This window comes from Bison bison, unplaced genomic scaffold (assembly GCF_000754665.1).
Source record: "Bison bison bison isolate TAMUID 2011002044 unplaced genomic scaffold, Bison_UMD1.0 scf7180017863325, whole genome shotgun sequence".
Classification (NCBI taxonomy): domain Eukaryota; kingdom Metazoa; phylum Chordata; class Mammalia; order Artiodactyla; family Bovidae; genus Bison; species Bison bison.
Window position 1 is genome coordinate 980,284 of NW_011493897.1, and position 22,800 is coordinate 1,003,083.

Below are 22,800 nucleotides of genomic sequence, written 5' to 3' on the forward strand. Positions count from 1 at the left end.
TTACTTTTTTTTTTTTTTTTTACTGTTAATCTCCTTCAAGAAACTTCCCCAGTCTTCCCAGTTGCCATCAATCATTTTAAACTATTTTCCCTATTACATATATAGACAAGTGTGTGTGTGTGTGTGTGTGTGATGTGTGTTTGCATCTATGTCTCTGTATGGGACTGTCCACCATCTTTAATTAAATTCAGTTACCCTGCACCAGTCAACTCATCCAAACTCAACTCTATCTTAGAGCCCTTTGAAAGATATGATCCATGCTTATAGGTTTTGAAATCTTCAATGTTCTACCACAGAGATTTGCACAAACTACTTACTCAGTAGATATTGGCAGAATTGTGGTGTCATAAAGGAGCACATGCTTTGTGGCCACATTTGAATTTGAATTACTAAGTTCCACTAAGTTACTATTCCTCTCTGAATTTTGATTTTTTAATCTTTAAAATGGGCATATAGTAATCACTCTATAGGGGATTTTCTGAGTACTAAATACTAGCAAAATTTAGGGGTTAAGTAATATTAGCTCCTTTCCCCCTTGATTTCTAGGTCATTGGCATTGCTGGGGTCATGAGGAGAGTTTCTTTAAATGGAATAATAACACAACCTGACTCTATTCTTTCCGAGTTCCTATATAGGATCAGGTATCAGTGGCTTCTAGTCCCCAGCAGCCCACGGTCCCTACAGATGTTCCAGGTCCCTGACTAATCCCTGGAGCCACAGCAAGGCAGCTGCTTCATCAGCCCTGAAGGGCTATTTGTGAAGCATGGGGTGTCTTTCCCCTGCCACTGCTATTAACAGCATTCCATCTGCACAGAACCTGGGCTCTCAGGCCTCACCATTGTTTGCAATTCAACAAATGTTTGACTGTTTACTGTGTTTCAGGAACTGTGCTAGGGCCAAGATTAAAAAGTTGACTAAGACATAATTCTGTCTTCAAAGAACTCAGCCTACTGAGAGTTGGGGAGTACACTTATACAAACCAGTCTCCCACAGAGCAGAATGTGATAACAGCCAATATATAGATATGCCCCTGGGTACGCCCCAGGACTCCAGAGCGGAAGATCTATTCCAGACCTGGTACAGGAATAGTGGTGTTTGAATCAAAGTTTCTCTAGTGGCTCAGATGGTAAAAAATCTGCCTGCAATGCAGGAGATCCCCATTCAATCCCTGAGTCAGGAAGATCCCCTGGAGAAGGAAATGGCTACCCAATTCAGTATTCTTGCCTAGGGAATTCCATGGACAGAGGAGCTTGGCAGCTATAGTCCATGGCATCCAAAGCATTGGATACGACTGAATGACTAAACAAAAACAACAAGTGACTAACACTTTCACTTTTGGCTGTTCAGGTGGTGCTAGTGGTAAAGAACCACCCTGCCAATGCAGGAGACGTAAGAGACACAGGTTCGATCCCTGAATCGGGAAGATCCCCTGGAGGAGGGAATGACAACCCACTCCAGTATTCTTGCCTGGAGACCCATGGACAGAGGAGCCTGGTGGGTTACAGTCCATGGGGTCGCAAAGAGTCAGACACGACTGAAGCAACTTAGCACGAGCATGCACACATGCACCTAAGGATTCATAGATAGCTATGGAGGTGGAGAGGGCATTGAGATGGAAGGAACGGCCTAAGTAAAGGCATAGGGGTATAAAAGAGTGGCAGTATTCAAGTCGCAGCCAGCACAAGATGTGGGCCAGTACCCAGGGCATCAAGTGGATGGAGGAGTCAAGAAGCCTGGTAGAGTAGGAAACTTCTGAAATGGCTCCCAGTGATGGCCTCCTAATAGCCACTCCCTTCCTGTGAAATCTCTCCCTGCCCCACCACACAATAGACTATAAAAGACTGGGCTGACTTCCATCTTGTTCATCATCTCCCCCTCTTACCTCCCTCTCAATAACGAAACCAGCTGCCATGTTATGAGCTGCCCAGTGGAACAGTGCAATTTATGAGGAACTGAGGGTAGCTTCTGACCTACAGCCAGTGAGGAACTGAGGCCCTCGGCTCAACAGTCCACAGGGAACTGAAACCTGCCAACCACCACCAGGTAAGCTTGGAAGCAGCTCCTCCCCAGGCAAACCTTGAGATGGCTGTGGTCCCAGCTGGTGCCTTGACCTGAAGGACCCATTTATGTCATACCCAGATTCCAGACCCATAGAAACTATTAGATATTAAATATGCACTGTTTTAAGCCACTAAGTTTTGGAATAATTTGTTATGCAGCAGCAGGTAATTAATATACATAGAAAGGATTAGAGACAAAGTTTGGAAGACATTCAGTAGCAGACTGCTATATCTGACCTATGCCTGATATATCTTGCCAATATCTCATAGGCAGTTGTGATATATTAAAGATTGTAAGTAATGAGTGACCAGAGACAGGTTTTACAAACATTGTTCTGACAGTGATTCACAAGAGGAGTTGGAAAATGAAGAGATTCCCAAGTTAATTTATAGGGATGTCCTTGGTGGTCCAGTGACTGACTGCATTCCCAATGCAGGGAGCGTGTGTTCAATTCCTGGTCAGGGAACTAGGGATTCTGCACGCTGCAACCAAGACCCAGCATAGCCAAGTAAATTATATAAGAAAACAAATTCCTAAAAAAAAGAATTTATACAGAACTCTCTATAAGCACAGGATCTCCTGATGAGACGAAAAGAAAACTTGTAATAATGGCAATGAGGGGACAGGGAAGGAATCAATTAGACTTATCTGGCCTTGGCTGTTGATGGAATGTAGGGGTAAAGGAGAGGGAGGAAATTAGAAGAAAATTTCAAAGGATAAGAAATAGGAATGTGGAAAAATCATTTATAGAAATGAAAAGCACAGTCAGAAAAACACAGAAAGTTGTGAGGGAAAGACAGTGGGTTCACTTGGGACCTGTTGAGTTTGGACTGCTATTGAAAAATCTAAAAAGTGTGATACTCAAGAAGAAGTCAAAGCCAGAAGTTTGGGAGACACCTGCATGAAGGTCAGAATCTACTCCTACCGGGGACATGAGTTACAGGTTAGAGCTCAAGTCATCCAACAACAGCCTTAACACACAGCATGAGAAGGTGAGGCTACAGCTCAGGGATCACGTCCCCACTCTTCATCTTGAAACTGTGAAAATCACAAGGTGGGGGAATCCCTGGCTTATTACTGATGATGCCAAGGATCCAGTACTGATCTCAAGGATCCAGGTCCTGAGAGCTCCAGGGCTCAGACCAGGATTCAGCTGGGCCCTGACAAGGGTGTATAGTTTTCTTCTTGCGTGAATATACCAAAGACCAGCCCAGGGAGTGATGTTAAGTCTTCAGGTCTCATTCTAGAGGCCCATGCAAGATGAATACTCATGTTGATGGTTTTTTTTTTTTTTTTAAGAGGCTATTTCTTAAACACAGATAGTGTAACAGTGGGACTGGGGCAGGGGGAAATGAGGGATTGTTTAATGGCTAGAGCATTTCAGCTTCTCAGGGTGAAAAGTTCTGAAGACTGGTTGCAAAACAATGTGAATATGCCTAACAATACTGAATAATACACTTGAAAATTGTTAAGATGGTAAATTTTATGTTACACGTGTTTTACATGATCGCCTTCTGGTACAATCAGAGAAAATAATTAAAATAGCTACCATTTACTAACTACCTCCTACATGCCATGTGGTTATAGGGTAATCCTTATGAAAATTCATTGAGATGGGCTATTATCCTGAGAGAGGCTAAGACATGTTCATAAGATTCACAGCTGATGTGTAGCAGAGCCACCATGTGGGCTGAGATTTCTCTGATTGCAGTAATGTGCTAATTCCTAGGCAACACTGGTTAAAGTGGAGAAGAAAAACAATTGTCAGATGTGGAAGATAACTTTAGGTGGGAAGAATAAAATCAGGAGGATATCATGAGTTTTAGACCAGGAACCATGTCTTACTGTTTTTTGGTTTTTTTTAATAACTCCCAGAAAGCCCAGCACAATACAATTGCACCCTGAGGCCTTCAGGAAATATTTTTGAATAAATAAGTGAATGATGAATAATCATTATTAAAAAACTTTAATAATGTTTATTACCCCTTTACCTCTAAAAACTTAGGTAACTGTTTTTCTCTGGCTTTTAGACCAACCAAAGTAAGTTTATTTCAAAGGGGAAAGACCTCTGGGACTTCCAGTTTCTGGTCCAACATTGAAAGAGTTTGAATGTCATCGCTCCCCTCCTCATGACAAGAAAAAAGGGGAACAAATGGAAAATCATCACTCTTCTCAGATCCATCAGAGAATAAGGTCATAGAGCAAGCTGCTGCCCTGAAAACTGGAGAGACCACTAGGCACATACTTAACTGGGAGCAGAAGTCCACAGATGGAGCCAGCACTTAAATTATCACTCATGAACTGCTGGAAGTGTAGTGAGGAATAGTGCAAGAGTTGAAAACTGAAGGAAGGGCAGTCTTAGGGGATCCCTAAACTTTCCTGAGTTTTACTAGATTCTTACTGGGACAATTAGAGAAAAATCTCATGCTTCCAGTAAGGGAGTGGAGGGTAGAGAAAGTAGCCATTTTCCAATATGCCCAGAGCTCTCTGTTCTCCTTCCCTCAAGGAAAACTATTTTGCCAGAGCCTACCTAACCTTGGGGAAAGAAAATGCTCAACTCCTGCCCCCTAGAAACTTCCATGACTGTTTTTAAGAAAGACTCTTTAAGGAAACCCTTGATAAGGAAATGGCTACCCATTCCGGTATTCTTGCCTAGAAAATCACATTGACAGAGGAGCCTGGCAGGCTACAGTCCAGGGTCACAAAAAGCTGGACACAACTGAGCATGCACACAAATGCTAAAGAAACCAAAAGACAACGAGGGAGACGAAAGCAAGGATACTAGAGAACATTTTATTCTCTGACAGGAAGCTACGATAAACAGTCAGCACAGCCTAACTCTTGCCAGATAAACATAAAGTCTCACACCAAAGACCAATCTGTCTTGGTTCCTTTTCCCAGATTTATCATGCCCAATTTCAGCAACAAAAAAAATGACAAGGCATACTTAAAGTTAGAAAAACATTGTCTGAAGAGACAAAATTTTTTAAAAAGTATCAGAACAAGACTCAGTATGGCAGAGATTTTGGAAAAGATCTCTGAAGGGTCCTGATGGACTCCATATCTTTAGGAGGAGGAGCTACTGACTCTGTGATCCTAGACAAACTTCTCTAAAGCTGGTCCTGCTAATTGTTCTATCGCAAGGGCTGTCAAATCCACACTTTCCTTTTTACTCTGTTGTCCCCTGAATCCAGGCCCCCATGCCCCTTGGATTATTGTGTCATCTCCTAACTACTCCCCCTGCCTCCCCTTCTAGGCACCCTGCATACTGCTCCAGGTTCATTATTCCAAACACTACTTAGCGGATGCCAGCTCCACTTAATACTCCACCGGTCTGGAGCCAAGTCCTGGAGGAACCCTCCCTGCTAGTCCACCCCTTCCTCTGCCATGTCCCGGAAGGTAGCGCCTCACTGCTGCTTATGCCCTCTGCCCTGCCTCAGCCCCCTCTCCACTTATCCACATGCGGGTGACCTTCCAGGCACAGCTCAGGGCCTCCCCATCTCCACGTGAGCTGCAGCCCTCTGTAACCACACTTTCTCCATTGGTCTGTAAGTTTTTATCTCTACTGTTCATTTCACCTTTATTACTCATTGTTGATGACACCAAAGAGTTGTGTAAGCTATTTATTAATCACTATGTGCCAGATACTTTCTGTCCTTAAACACTTTACATACTCATTGATTCTTACCAAATTCCTGTAGTAATGGTATTATTACTATGCAATAGTATTATATTAGCAATAGTATTATCCTCATTTTTCATAAGAGGAAATTAAGACCCAGAGAGGTTATGCAACATATTCAAGGTCACAGCAGTGGTAGAGCTGAACAGCAAATTCAGGTCTGCGAAACTCAGAGCCTATGTTCTTTTTATGCTATGTGACTTCTCAAAAAACTATGACTGCTGAATTAGTAAAGACAAACTGATACTCTGTCTTTACGAATTCAGCAAACAATCATAGTGTGCCTACTATGTGCCATGCTCATATGTAGTGTAAGAGGGCTAAAGATCAATTAGACAGAAACCCAGACTTCAAAAGCTTTGAGGTATACTCCTATATGATATCTCTTTTTCTGTATTTTCTGTCTTTCCATGTCTACGATAACTACCTTCATGCAGTAGAAACTCTGTAAACGCACAGTTCACTGAACTGTACACACGTGAGGTCAAGGATGGGGGTCTCAAGCAATGCTTTATTCTCAATATTTACCTCAGTATCTCATGCATAATAGATTTTCAAGAAATATTTGTTGAACAAGTGAATAAAAGAGTGGATGAAAGAAAATTTAAAATGGATGAAAGGCAGGTGGAATGAATTGGGAGATTGGGATTGACATATTCCACCGATACTATGTAGAAAATAGGCGGGCTTCCCAGGTGGCGCTAGTGGTAAAGAATCTACCTCCAACGCAGGAGACCTGGGTTCTATCCCTGGATCGGGAAGATCCCCTAGAAAAGGGCATGGTAACCAACTTCAGTATTCTTTCTTGGAAAATCCCATGGACAGTGGGGCCTGGTGGGCTACAGTCCATTGGATCACAAAGAGTCGGACATGACTGAAGTAACTTAGCATGCATGCACATATAAAATAGGTAACTAGCAAGAACCTACTGTATAGCAGAGGGAATTCTACTCAATGCTCCGCTGCTGCTGCTAAGGCGCTTCAGTCATGTCCGACTCTGTGTGACCCCATAGATGGCAGCCTACCAGGCTCCTCTGTCCATGGGATTTTCCAGGCAAGAGTACTGGAGTGGGTTGCCAGTGCCTTCTCCGACTCAGTGCTCTATGGTGACCTAAATGGAAAGGAAATCCAAAAGAGAGGGGATATATGTAAACAAATAGCTGATTCACTTTGCTATACAGCAGAGACTAACACAACATCATAAAGCAACCATACTCCAATAAAAATTAATTTTAAAAAAGATAATCAAAAATAAAAAGAATTTTTTTAGGGCTTCCCTTGTGGCTCAGTGGTGAAGAATCCACCTGCCAATGCAGGAGACACAAGTTCAATCCCTGATCTGGGAAGATCCCATATATCATGGAGCAAGTGAGCCTTTCTGCCACAACTATTGGGCCTGTGCTCTAGAGCCCTGGAGCCACAACTACTGAAGCCCGCACCCACTAAAGCCTGTGTTCTGAAACAAGAGAAAACACTGCAATGAGAAGTCTGCAAGTCACAACCAGAGAGTAGCCCCCACTCACCACAGCTACAGAAAAGCCTGTGCAGCAGCGATGACCTAGCACAGCCAAAACTAAATAAAATTATTTTTTAAATTCCTTTAAATAAAGCTAAAAAAAAAGGAATATTTACAGGGGATGAAGATGTGGAAAGTGAGGAGGGGGGAGGGGTCCGAGGATGAAGTTCTCAATTTCCATGCCCCAAGATCCCCAAGGGGAAAAGCATAAATATAGCAGTTCGAGAGCAAGAAGGAATTTAATACTATTGTCACTGCTTAGCTGATGGATGGGAGTCAAATCGTTCCCATGTTGGATATCTGGCCCACAGAGCTGATTGATAGACTCGGTACAATGTTCCCGCTCCCACACCAGGAAGAGAGGACTCCAGGTCCAGAGTTCCCAAGTTCAATAGCCTTTTCTTTTTTGCCTTAAAAAAAAATTGCTGAAGCATGAGATACTTCCGTTCTCCACTGGCATCTTTTCACTGTGCCCAGAGAAACAATCATATCGCATTCAGGAAGGCAAGGGCTGCAAAGGCAGGGAAACAGGAACTGTCCCCACGGATGTCCTCCCCAGGGGGGAGGCAGCCAGGGGCTGGGAACAAACGCTGTGTGAAAGGAAAGCCAGACTACATAAGAGTCTCCAGGTTGAGGGGCTGGCTCGTCCCAGCAGCCGGCAGGACCCTCAGCCACAAAGTCCAGGAACAGCATGTTATTCTTAAAAACACTCACTTTTCCTTCCCTACCCCAGCCTCACATATTAAATCTCGTGTGAAAGCTGAACAAGGAGCTTGTACTGCAAAGTACATTGAAACTCCTTAGACCCAATGCTAGACCCTCACCAGAAAAGTATCCATCTAGCTCATTCAAACACATCTCTGTTAACCCAGCTCTAACCTGGCCACTCTGCTCACTGTCCCCAAGGATGTGTCAAACACAGTCTTACTCCAATCCAACCTTCTCTTCCCCTTCTACCTTCTACCCTTCTCTTCCCTTTCTCTCTGATTAGTAAGCTTTTCCCCATGGGTCCTTGACCCAGAGCATCTCAGTCAGAGTTACCCTCTCTTTACTTTTAAACTTCAGCAGCACTTCCTAAGTCAGTGCTTCTTAATCTTTTTCATGGAATAAAGGAAAAAAATATTTCCATTGCACCCAGGGTTAAATGCATGAAGCTGATCTCAGCCAGGGCAACTAGCCCAGGAACCCCAGATGCCCGTAGGACAAGGGGAGCAGTTCCTCAGACACACCTGTAATCCATTCAAAGTCACTGCACACAGGAGTGATGGGTAAGCTCAGGTCTACAGACAGCCTGACTTTGCTACAGAGCAGTCTGCACACTAGACCCAGAAAAAACGAATATAGGGAATCCCCTGCCTTTGAAGAGCTTGCATGCTAGTTGAAGAAGCAGAAGATGCCTGCATGTATAAACACAAACATACACACAAAATCATTTTTAAGTTCTTTATAGACATGAAGATCTTGACCTTTGGCATAAAAGACATATAGACGCTTAAACTCTGGCTTTACTACTTATCTGCTGTATGAACTTAAGCAAGTTAATACCTCTCTGATCTTACTTTTCCCATCTGTAAAATAGGGATAACATTCTTATCCTCACAAGATTGTGTTTTTAAATCATCTCTAAGTGAGATATAATTTACACACAATAAATTTCACCCACTAAAAAATATAATCCTCTAAGTTTCGAAAAGTGTATACTGTCATATATTCACCACTGCAATCAAAATATGGGATATTTCCCTTACCTCAAAGAGCTCCTCCAGCCTCTTCACAGTCAATCCCCTCCTCCGACCATATACTCAGACCCCTGGCAATCATGGATCTGATTTCCATCACTTTAATTTGGCCTGTTCTATTAATAATTTTCATATAAGCAGAATCATACCATCATAGTCCTTTGCTCCTGGCTTCTTTGACTTATGAATAATGCTGTTGCAATTAATTTATATTGTGTATATCTAGTTTGTTCCTTTTTATTGTTTGTGTTCTCAGTCACTCTGTTGTGTCCAACTCTGCAACCCTATGGACGATCCCACCAGGTTCCCCTGTCCAAGGGATTTCCCAGGCAAGAATACTGGAGTGGGTTGCCATTTCCTTTTGCAGGGGATCTTCCAAACCCAGGGATCAAATCAGTGCCTCCTGTGGCTCCTGCATTGGCAGGCAGATACTTTATCACTGAGCCACATGGAAGTGTGAATAGAATTCCACTGTATGGAAATACAACCATTTATTTAGTCATTCTCCTGTTGATGGACCCTGGTTGTTTATGGGTTTGGGCTTTTATAAAGCTACTAGGAGCAATCTTGCAAAAGTCTTTTTGCCAAAATGATTTTATTTTTCTTGGGTTAATACCTAAGCATTAAATTGCTGGCTTACAGAGTATTAAGAGTATTAAAAGATGCTTACTCCTTAGAAGGAAAGTTATGACCAACCTAGATAGCATATTGAAAAGCAGAGACATTACTTTGCCAACAAAGGTCCATCTAGTCAAGGCTATGACTTTAAGTTCTTAAAAAACTTCCAAACACTAATTCAAAGTAGTTGTACCATCTGACACTCCCACTACCAGTGTATGTGAGTTCCAGTTGCTCCACATTCTTGACAACATTTGGTGTTGTCAGTCTTTATCATTTTAGCCATTCTGGTCAGTAGGTAGTGACATTTCATTGCAGTTTTAACTTGCATTTTACTAATGACTAATGATATTGAGCACATTTTCATGTGTATGTTAGCCATTTATACTTTTTTTTTCTTAAGTGTCTTTTCCCCATTCTATTTGTTAGATTGTCTTTTTATGATTGATTTTTAAGAGTTCTTTATATATATTGGAAAGAAATTCTTTGTCAGATATGTTTTTCAAATATTCTTCCCTAGATTGTAGCTTGCCTTTTCATTTCAATGGTATCTTTTGATAGGTAGTTTGAATTCTGATAAATCTGATTTACCAACAGTTTGTTTCTATTTGGTTAGTGCTTTTCGTAACCTCTCTAAGAAATATTCTCCACTCCAAGGTCACAAGAAATATCCTCTCAGGTTTTCTTCTAGAATTTTTACAGTTTTAACTTTCATGTTGAGGTCTATGATACATCTCAGATTAATTTTGTATGTAATATGAGGTAAGAGTAAATTTTTTTTCATATGTTTATCCAGTTGTTCCAGCACTGTGTTGGAAAAGGTTTTTCTTTCCTCTACTGAACTGATTTGTCAAAAATCAACTGACCATATATGTATGGATCTTTCTGAACTCTATATTCTGTTCCATTGATCTGTTTTTCTATGTTTATGTCAATTCACTGTGTTAAATACTATAATTGTAAAATATTTATTTAATCAGACAATGGGAATTCCAAAAATTTGTTCTTTTTTTTAGATTATCTTGATTGTTCTAGTCTTCTGTATTTCTATATAAGTTTTAGAATTAACATACCAATTTACATTTTTTTAAAAACCCACTGGAATTTTTATTAGGATTACAGTAAGTCTATAGACCCTGCTTATTTAACTTATATGCCAAGTACATCATGAAAAACGCTGGGCTGGAAGAAACACAAGCTGGAATCAAGATTGCTGGGAGAAATATTAATAATTTCAGGTATGCAGATGACACCACCCTTATGGCAGAAAGTGAAGAGGAACTAAAAAGCCTCTTGATGAAAGTGAAAGAGGAGAGTGAAAAAGTTGCTTAAAGCTCAACATTCAGGAAACGAAGATCATGGCATCTGGCCCCATCACTTCATGGGAAATAGATGGGGAAACAGTGGAAACAGTGTCAGACTTTATTTGGGGGGCTCCAAAATCACTGCAGATGGTGACTGCAGCCGTGAAATTAAAAGACGCTTACTTCTTGGAAGGACAGTTATGACCAACCTAGATAGCATATTCAAAAGCAGAGACATTACTTTGCCAACAAAGGTCCGTCTAGTCAAAAAAGGCTCTGATTTTTCCAGTGGTCGTGTATGGATGTGAGAGTTGGACTGTGAAGAAAGCTGAGCACCGAAGAATGATACTTTTGAACTGTGGTGTTGGAGAAGACTCTTGAGAGTCCCTTGGACTGCAAGGAGATCCAACCAGTCCATTCTAAAGGAGATCAGTCCTGGGTATTCATTGGAAGGACTGATACTGAAGCTGAAACTCCAATACTTTGGCCACCTCATGCGAAGAATTGACTCATTGGGAAAGACCCTGATGCTGGGAGGGATTGGGGGCAGGAGGAGAAGGGGACGACAGAGGATGAGATGGCTGGATGGCATCACTGACCTGATGGACGTGAGTGTGAGTGAACTCCGGGAGTTGGTGATGGACAGGGAGGCCTGGTGTGCTGCGATTCACGGGGTCGCAAAGAGTCAGACACGACTGAGCGACTGAACTGAACTGAACAAGTCTATAGATGAATTTGCAAAGAATGAGCACCTTGGCAATACTGATTCTTTGAATCCATTAGTTCTCTGTTTGCTGCTGCTGCTGCTAAGTCATTTCAGTCATGTCCGACTCTGTGCGACCCCATAGATGGCAGCCCACCAGGCTCCCCGTCCCTGGGATTCTTCAGGCAAGAATACTGGAGTGGGGTGTCATTGCCTTCTCCAAGTTCTCTGTTTAGGTCTTAATTAATTTCTTTCAATGATGTTTTGTACTTCTCAGTGTAGATATTTTGCACTTTTATTAAATTTATTCTAAGTGTTTGATGCTTTTGACACTATTATAATAATACTTTTAAATTTTATTGTCCAAATTTTTGGTGCTAGTATAGACACATATAACTGATCTTTGCATATTGGTTTTGTTGTCCATAACATTTTAAGTGCACTTATTAGTTCCAATAGGGTTTTTTCTTTGTTTGTTTAGATTCCACAGAATACACAGTAATAATGCCATTGGAGAATAAAGGTAATTTTACCTCTTTTACAAAATTTATACTCTATTTCTTTTGCTTGCAGTACTGTACTGCCTAGGGCCTTCAATACATTACTGAATAGAAGTAGAGAGAGCATTTTCCTAATCTAAAGAGAAAAGCATTCAATGTTTTACTATTAAATATGATATTAGTTGTAGAATTTTTCATTGATGTCTATTATCAGATTGAAGAGGTTATGTTCCTCTCTGGTGAGCATTTTGATTAGGAATGAGTGTTGGATTTTTTCCAAATTTTTTTCTCCTGTATTTATGGAGTTGATCATATGACTTTTCTTCTTTATTCTCTAAATGTGGTGAATTACACTGATTGATTTTCAAACATTAAACTATCCTTGTATTATTTATGATAAACTTCACTTGGTCTTAATAAATTATCCTTAATAAAATTTTTAAAAGTATTCCTTTCATGCATTGTTAGATTTAGTATGACAGTAATTTGTTGAGGAGTTATTTTTTTATATCTATATCTATGTTCTTTAAAGAAAACAGTCTTCAGTTTTCTGATTTTGGAATCAGTATAATGCTGATTTCATAAAATTATTTGGGAAGCTTTCTCTCCTCCTCTGTTTTCAGAAAGAATTTATGTAGGGAATAGTATTTTTTCTGCTTAGATAATTGACAAAACTCTCCATAAAACCATATGGATGGGCTGTTTTCTTCATGAAAAGGCTTAAAATTAGAACTTTTTTCTTTTTTTTCAATTTTTTGTTTTTCCTGAGTAAATTTTGTTATGTTTTTAATGGATTTGTCTATTTTAATCTCAATTATCATATTTATTGACATAAAATTATTTATAAAATTTTTATTATTGTCCTTTAGTATCTGTAGCATCTATATTTATATTCTTTCTTTCATTCTTGATTTTGGAGTTTTCTTCATTGATGAGCCTTACTAGAAATTTATGAATTTTATTAATCTTTTCAAAGAACCAACTTTTAGCTTTATTAATTTTTCCATTGTTTGTCTTTTCTTCTATTTAATTAACTTTAGTTCTTCATTATTTCCTGCCTTCTATTTCCTTTGTGTTTAATTTGTTCTTTTTCTAGCTTCTTAAGGTGGATATGGAAATCACTGATTTTAAACATTTCTTCTTTTCTTAAAAGAAAGTATTTAAAGCTTTGAATTTTCCTTCAAGCCTTTCTTTAGATGTATACCAACCCTTTGTTTCATTCAGTGAAAACTACTTTCCGATATCTCTTGTGACTTCCTCTTTGAGACACAGGTTATTTATAAATGTGTTGTTTAATTTTCAAATATTTGAGAACTTTTCTTGACACTTTTTTGTTATTGGTTTTTAATTTAATTTTATTATAGTCAGAGAATATATTCTGTGAGATAGTAGTCTTTTGAAAGTACTGAGCGATATTTTATGGTTCAGCTTATGGTCCAACTTGGTGAATATTCCCTGGGCTCTTGAAAAGAATGTTTACTCTGCTGTCATAGGGTGAAGTGTTCTATAAATGTCACTAAGTCAAGTTATTGACTGTGTTGTTCTAAGCTTTTTATCCTTACTGATTTTTAAAATTTACTTGTCCTATAAATTACTTAGAGAATGTTATTAAAATCTCCTATTATGGAGATTTCCCTGGTGGCCTAGTCATTAAGACTCCACACTTCAACCGCAGGGAGTACAGATTGGATCCTTGGTCAGGGAACTAAGATCCCATATGACATGTGGTGTAGCCTAAAACAAAAAAATCTCCCACTATAATTGGATATTTGTCTGTCCTTTTAGTTCTGTCACATTTTCCTTCTGTTATTAGATGTATATTTAGAGATGGTATGTTTTCCTGATGAACTGACATTTTTATCATTATGAAACAGCCGTCTTTTTTTTTTTTTTGAAACAGCCCTCTTAATCTCTGAAAATACGCCTTGACTTAAGTCTGCTAATATTAATATAGCCATATCAAATTGCTTGTACTACTGTTTAATTGTATATCTTTTTTCCCTTCCCTTGACTGTAAACTGATATGTGTGTTCTTTGTATTTAAACTGTGTCTCCTCTAGATATCATATATACTTGAGTCGTGATATTTTTTTACTCATCTGAAAAATCTATCTTTTAAATAAAGTATTTAGTCCATATTCATTTAATGTAACTATTAAGATCATTGGGTTTAAGCCCAATCTTGCTATTTCTTTTCTATTTGTCCCATCTAGATTTTTTCCCCTGTATTTCTCCCTTTCAGCCTTTTAGTGTTTTTTTTTTTTTATTAATGGAACTTTTTCCATATTCCCATTTATTTCCTCTATTGGCTTTTAAATTATATCTCTTTGGATTTTTTCTCTTAGCAGTTGCTCTAGATATAACCACAACCCACACTGCAATGAAGATGGAAGATTCCGTGTGTCACAACTAAGACCCAGCAGAGTCAAATAAACAAAGTAATTAAAATAAAATCAATATTAAAAATAAGATAGTCCTCTGATTTAAATACATATTTATTTTGTCATTCATTTGAGTTGACCTGAATTTTCATCTAGTATCATTTCCCTTTAGACTAATAAGTATTCCTCAGCATTTCTTATAATACAGATCTGCTGGTAACAAATCCTCTCAGCTTTTCTTTACCTAAAAGTGCTTTATCCCACCTAAGATCTGAGGGATATTATCACAAAATATTGAACTCTGGGTTGATAAGGATGGGTTTTTTTCCCCACGTCATTCCATTTTTTTCTAGCCTCCTTTGTTTCTTATGAGAAGTCAGCTCTAGTTTGTTTCTTTGTTCTCCTACATCTAATTTTCCCCCTCCCCACTTCTGGCTGCTTTAAGATTTTCTATTTATTTTGGATTTTCAAAAAATTGACTGTAATTTCCTGAACAGCAATTGAATTGATGAACACTGAAACTGGACCAGCATGTTCAGATTGCAGATTAAATCTCTGGAAACATTTCTTAGTATACTTTAGTCTACTTCACAGTTTCCCAGCTAAGAAGGCATTAAAGACCTTGAAGAGCATAGAGATTAGATGCCCAGAACAAGGAGGTAGAAAAATAAAGCCATGAGAAAAGGTTAACATATTATTATACTAGAAGATAAGAAGTCTGGAGGGACTCATGAAAAGAAAATGCACAGATACCTAATAATAACTACATAAATGTTGAGCTCTACCTAAGTAAAAATTCATTTTAATATCAGAGTTGTTTAATAGTGAAATAGGCTGTCTCAAAGAAGTGAGTTAACGGTCACTGAAGTATTCAAATAGGAGCAGTAAGAGTCCTTGTCTAGAAGCTGGAGAAGATGTTTCTGTCTTGGGCTGGGAATGAGCCAGTCAACATCTATGTTTTCATCAAATTATAGTATTCTATAATTCAATTTCAGAATTTTGTGGTTCTCTTTCATTCATTCATTTAACAAATACCAAATGCCTATGATGTGCCGAGCACTGGGAATACCATAGTGAGCAAAATAACACAGGTTCTGTCCTTAAGGAATTTACCCATCAGCAAAGGGACAAGAAGAAATAATTCTGGGCTCTAGCACTAAGGATGTAGATAAGCTCTAAGAAAGGGTTTGCTTAGTTGTTAAACACAGCAGTTTTGTAATTTGTATCCTGCTCCTGTAAATCTTTTAATATAGGATAGATTCTCATCTACCTGGGACATTTTAAAATGTAATCAGGGAATGCTTGTAGACAGAGAAATGAACTATCTAGTCACTTGAAATCTTTTGTGAACCAATTATCTGAACACATTTGGGACTATGTCAACTTAGAATATTTCATTCAAAATCTTCATACTACTTCCTAATCTCAAGTAAGCAAAGTTTACAAGATGGACAAATCTCTTTATGATTCTATTTAAAAGGGAAACTGAGTGAGATAAAATGATTTCCTAGGACCAAAAGCCAACCTTAGAAAAGTATCCTTTATTACCATTGATATTTATGGAATATCTTCTATGTGTTATGCACCTACCAGCCTAGGTATCTTAAGTACATTATATTATTCATTCCTTCCAACAATCTTAAGGCTATGTATTATTATTAGCACTCATTTTTAAAATGAGAAAACTGAAGCCCAGAGAGTAAATATAATTTGCTAGTAAGGAGCAAGATCAGTATTCAAGCCCAGATCTGATTCTAAGACCTCTGCTCTTGCCCTCTGTACTGTAGTACGATCATACACAAAGTGTATATAGCAATTGAGTTTGTATTTCTCTAGGCTCTGCTGGCCAGGAGACATCCATGGCATGCCCTCCCACTCAGGGAAGATACATCTTGCCCCGGAACGTGGAGGGTCCTAGCTACACAGGTTAGAGAATAGCAGGACCCTGAGCCTTCAGGGCCAAGCAACATATCTCGTAGTGGCTGGGCGACAGTGCTCCTGATAAGGCGATGGATCTACTGCAAATTAAAGTCTTCATTTGAGCTGGGTTCAGCCTCCTCCAGGACCAGAGGCAGTACAGATTAAGCCCCTAATCCAGGTGACACTGACTTGCTTTCTGATGCCAGAATCACCCTCTGATATATTGGGGAAGATTTTTTTCCATTTGCTAATTGGATGTTGAAGTGTTACCCTTCTTACCAATTCTGTAGGAAACCACTGACATGATTACCTTTATCATACTCTTCAAAACACCCTGGAAGATATTTTATAAGAGAAGGCATAGGTGGAAATCCCTCAGAAGTCAAATACCAAAGCACTGCTACATCCCTCAAGAAGCCTTTTCAAACCCAGGTTGTGTGCTCCGTTATTACACTTAATCATACACCAGTTCATAGCACAGTTATTAGTGTATGTTTCCCATCCACTTTACTACATACAAGTCCTGGTGAAACAACTTTTGGAAACAGATAGATCTGGATTCAAATTCAGTCTCTATCACATACTACTTCTATTTGGAGTTAGGCAAATTGTTGAATTGCTGGATTTCTCTGACTCTCTGTTTCCACGTATTAAATTTAGGTTGACAATATTCCCCATTAGAGAATAATTCTTAGAATTAAAATAGACAATGTGTATAAAAACACCTAACTAGTTAACTAATAGATATTTGGCCCAGGGTTCTTTCCACCTGGAGAGCAGAGGCCACACCTTTGTCATCTTTGCATCCCTCCAAGTACCTAAATTAGATGCTTGAACTTCCAGAATGTTCAGTCTCTGTTTGCTGAGTGAGGAAAGCACTCTGAACTTGTAACCAAAAGGTCATACTTACTGCCTGTATAGCTGTGAACCCTATGCTTCCCTTTGATGAAATTCAATTTTCTTACTGGTAACATAGAGTTGATACCATCTATCTCATCTGGTTGTTGTAAGGATGCAGTAAGCATCACTGTGCCAAGCTCAGTGCTTATAAACCCTGATTATACATTAGAATTAGAATGTGGGAGCTTTTAAAAAATACTAATCCCTAACCCCACCTAGGTCATGAAAAAGAAGTCTCTAGGGATGGGGTCTTGGCAATGTATAAATTTCTACAGGAGCTTCTAGTGGAGAATGAAGGCTGAAAATCACTAGCGTGTGTCTGTTGAACAGCAAGCATCCAGTTAAGTGTTCTTCCTTCCAAGTAGAAGTAGTAGAAATGGTGACGACGGGAGCAACTTCCTAGGGGAAGGACTCACTATTTCAGAATCATTCCACACATATCCTGTCACTTAGAAACTCATATTTTAAAATTATTTTAAAGATTGAAATACTGCTAGGTTGGTTATATTTATAAATATTTATAATTTAAGCTGGTGGAACCCTTTGAAAGCATCTGGTCCACACCCCTCATTTTGTGGATAAGGAAACAGCCCCAGAGAGAGGAAATGGTTTTCCCCATGTCTCATAGTGACAAGAACACAAGTCTGCAAACCACCAGACTGTTGTACTGGATAATGAGATTTTGCTCAAGCTACCAACTAACTGAAAGCAATGGAAGGGCAAGACCTTGAACAGGTGCACAAACCTTGTGCATAATACTATACGTGCTACAGCTACAAGAATAATTCAAGCAGGGATTCTACCCTGATGGAGAGATTAGAGATTTTCTGAGAAAAAGGTAGAGAAAGGAAGGTGGATGTTCTTTCCTTGCAGTATTGCCTTGGGCCAGGGGTATGGGGATCACTGTATCAGTGCATCATGAAAAATCATCCTCGTGCTACCCTGGGCACCTAATCTAAACTCAGTTGTTACTGTTGTTGTTTATTCTTAATATAATATGAGCATTATAAGCCAAGTTTGCTAATACAGACTGACCGCATGAGAGGTTTCTAGAAATTTCATTTAACATAATTGAGATTTCCTGCTGTGACTGAAATCTGTACAGATCAATTCTTCCAGCTAGAAAATCTGGATAAATATTTGAAGTAAAGGCATCAATCTGAAGGTTCAGAGAGCTACCAAGACATCAGACACTTGAAGACAAAGACTTTGACAATGAAGAGATGAACACAACTTTCAACTTTACCATCTTAGACACATTTGTTGATTTAAAAGTGGGGACTATGAGGCTGGGAGACTGAGCAGAGCCACTGGCAGCCTTAAACACTGGGAGAACAGAAACTGGAGTCAGGGTCCACCAAGGAGGAGGAACTCTGATAATACCTTAGGCTTTCACTCAGGACCTCTAAAAGGTAACATTTTAGGAGTGAATGTCAACTAGAAATAGACAAAAAATGATAAATGTCAAAAAGGATAAATCTCAGTTCTCAGTGAATTCAGTCATCAATTGGATTGGGATAATTTCCCTCTGGACTTCTGCTGCAAGCAAATGTATTTATTTTCTGAAGCAAAAGAATGTCAGTAAGAGCTTCTGATATTTTATACACAATGCCCAGGACTCAAACAAGAGTTACAGAAGCAACAGGAGACAAGACTGAATGTGTGAAAAACAAGAGGGGAAAAAAACGGAAAACGAGAGACCCAGAGAGACCCAGACCCAAATCCATGAGAGATTCAGATCATGACATTATCAAATTAAAATAACTGTGAATAATATACTCAAAAATAGATAAGATGGAAAAGTTTCCTCAGACAACTGGAAAATATTTTTAAAAGAATCAAATGGAAATTCTAAAACTGAAAGAAATACAATAACTTAAATTCAGAATACAACAGATAGATTTGACAGCACATTAGATAGTTGAAAAGTAGATTCACAAACCAGAAAAAAAAATCAATAGAAAATATCCAGACACAGAGAAAAAGAGAGAGAAGTACAGAAAAGAGCATGAGACATATGGACACAGTGAAAGTTCCAACAGACACAATATTTGTCTTTAAGGAAGTGAGACAGTGAATGGAAAGGAAGCAATATTTGAAGAGATATCAGCTGAGAATTTTCCACAACTCATTAAAGGCATCAAGCCCCACACTGAGAATCTCTGTGAATCCAAGCAACAAAATACAAAAACCAAACAAACAAACAAACCCATAACGAGGCACGTTACCACAAAACTGTTGAAAACCAAGACCAAGGAAAAACTAAAAGAATATGGGGCAGGAGGCAAGGGAAGGCGAAAATGGAATCACATTACCTACAAAGAAGCAAAATAAAATTGACAGATGACTTCCCAAAAGAAACTATAGAAACCAGAAAGCAATGACATATTTAAAAATGCTGAAGAAAAATAACTGCAGTCTAGAATTTGATAACCCATCAGAAAAAATTATCATCATAAGTGAAGTTTAAGTTCACCCATTTTCAAACAAACAAAAAAGAGAGATTTCATCAAAAGTATGCTAGCACTGAGAGAAAAAATAAAGGTAGTTTTTTAGGGAGAAATAAAGTTATCCCAGATAGTATATTAGAGATGCAAAAAGGAAAAGAGGAAACAGAAATGATAAATATGTGGATGATTCTAAAGGAATATTGTATAAATTGATAGTATCAAGTAATGAAACCCCAGTTCCCAAAGCTGCTTGTCTGGTGGAGGCAAAACCCCCGTAGTCACTCAGGTGATAATTAGAAATCCTTCCACATTTTTCAACCATCACATTTTTTCTCACTTTTCTTCTTAAGCCACAGACAATTTATCTGCTACTCATTAATACTAAGTTTCATTATCATTTGTTAGATTAGTTCGTCTTCGGCCAGGATTAGTTGATCTGTTAAGATAATGCTGTTCCAGTACATCTGAACATGTCTTCTTCAATACACTATGTACAAATGCCTGTACAGTCTTTGCCAAGATAATCTGATGAATTCTTGGCCCCAGGATCTAATAATATATATTTAAAAAGTAAAGGTCTGTTTTCTCCTTCATTGCCATTTATTTTCTGCTTCTGCCACCAACAATGTTGGAAGCTTTAGTACACTTTGCTCTATTCCAGCACCAATTATTCAATTCAGAGTCACAACCATGGCCATCTTCAGTTTCACCCAAATGCAAACCTCTCTTTAAGCTAGAATTAAGCACAGTTTTGAGTATGGTATTTAGGCTAATCAGGTATAAATGCAGTGCAGCTCTTTCAGGCTTTTAAATTTAGACTTGCTAGTATGTCATTGTACATTATTGACTAGTCTGCACTCTAGATACTTAAGATGTAATGGGGCCAAATGTTGATTCCTTCTACTGGTTGTTATTTAGTCAATAAGTCATGTCCGCCTCTTTTGCGACCCACAGACTGTAGCCCACCAGGCTCCTCTGTCCATGGGATTCTCCAGACAAGAGTACTAGAGAGGGTTGCCATTTCCTTCCCCAGGGGATCTCCACAATCCAGGGATCGAACCCATGTCTCCTGCATTAGGGGCAGATTCTTTACCACTGAGCCACCAGGGAAGCCCTTCTGTTGGTTACTTATATCTTTTTTTTTTTAATCTAAGTTTCAAAGAAGTTCAGGTTACTGCCTGGTGATGCTAAGTGAGACAAACTATTCATTCAATAAACAATTTTTGAGCACTCAATACAACAAGATTCCCGCAGTGACATAAACTAGAATTAAGACAATTGAACATGGCTCCTATCCTCCAGCCAGCCCCTATTCTAGTCTGTTTGTTTTAGTTGCTAAGTTGTGTCTGACTCTTTGCAACCCTATGGACTGTAGCCTGCCAGACTCCTATGTCCATGGGGTTCTCCAGGCAAGAATACTGGAGCGGGTTGCCATTTCCTTATCCAGTATATGTATATATATATGCACCTTTGGAAGCAGAGAAGTGGAGGGTGAATCTCAACATCCCCAGTATCTTCCGGATGTATTTTCTTGAAGTAGGCCAACAAATGGGTACTACTCACCCCGAGATTGCTACAGTTACTGTTTTTGTCCTAGAAATTCCAACAATAAATCACAGAAGCATCCCCAGCAATATTTAAGTCAGAAAAGATAACTGACACCAGGGGTTGCCAAAACTCAGCCAGGTGTTGATAAATTTGGATGGGAACTCCCTGCTGGCTAGCTGAGCTGGTTAGCCCCAATTATTTCATTAACTTTATTAATTTGACCCCTCATTTTTTGTTAGTGAATTTTTGGACACCACTTAATCAAAGATTAGTAAAATTTTATTGATATGAATTTTAATTAATATGCCCTCAAGGAACTTGCATTTTATTGGAGGGGTTAGTTAAACTAATCAATAATTCTAATGCAATTTAATAAATTCCATAATAGAGATATGGATAGGATGGGATTATCCCAACCAACCAAACAAAGGGATAATTTACTGTTTTTCTTTTATCAAGTTTTTCAAGAGACCAGAATGATCATCTTCATTGTAAACACTTTCAGACATTGAATAGATTGTTAAGAATGATGGATTTTAGATCTTTGTCAGACCAACAGCTAAGTGTGTTAAACTAAGTGCTACAAATGTATCACCACTATCCCCTATTGCGGTACAATTTTCTTTCATTGATTATACTCAGTGTTATCATCACTGTGGTTATTATTTCAGTGGTTCTTAAAGTTAGAGCCACATTAAGTCCACTCTTAAACTAAGCTAATTAACTCCTAAGCAGGTATAATCACGAACTCTATTTGACTATGCTAGTGGAAAAAAAGGCCAGTTTAAAGAGGTTATAAAAATTATTAAACTTAAAACTAACATGAGGGAGAAAAAAGATCCCTTCAGGGCAAAAGCTTTTTTATTTCTAAGAATAGAAGATACGGCAACAAGCAAAATCACACAGTTGGAAGTTTAACATTTTATAAGGCATCTGGGGAGAAGTCAAAGGAGAAGGAAGTCCAAGGTTGGTTTCTTATGGACAGTACCAAATGAAGGAAGACTGGAGACCAGAAATCCCCAGACACTATAATCTTCTCAAGGTTCTTACCTTGCTCTCCCTGCACAGTTCTTCTACAGCCTCTTCCAATCTACTTTAGCAGTCAGCCAAATAGCAGCCGACTGGTCTGGTTACAAAGGAATTCCCCACCCCCAGGAATGGCTACAATAGGGTTTCAAAAATGCAATTTATAAGCAAAAATTTACAGCAGGAAACATGAAAGGAATCGGGTTATGCATAAATCATGAGACATATCTGCCAGGGCTCTCTTCCTTAAAAGGTTGGATCTAATTATACAGGGAGCCATAAAGGAGATGGAGTTAGCGTGAATGACCCCCAGAGTTTCACATTCCCAAGACTAAGGGACAAGGGGAAGGGGAGGACTTTGGTGTCTCTCTAAGCAGAAATAACTCCAGCTTAGCGATGAGCTATGTGTCACTTCTTTCTGTGATCTTCTGGGTCTTGGTCCCTTTCATGCT

The 22,800-nt window shown here is 38.9% G+C and overlaps 1 long non-coding RNA gene across 1 annotated transcript in view; it reads right to left on the reverse strand.

Annotated features, from left to right (window-relative positions):
• LOC104983726 overlaps nt 1-22,439 on the reverse strand; it is a 95,384-nt gene extending 72,945 nt beyond the window's left edge. The window contains exon 1 of the long non-coding RNA XR_824674.1: nt 22,373-22,439. This is a non-coding gene — a long non-coding RNA (uncharacterized LOC104983726). The remainder of the gene's footprint in view (nt 1-22,372) is intronic.
• Between the last annotated feature and the right edge of the window lie 361 nt (nt 22,440-22,800).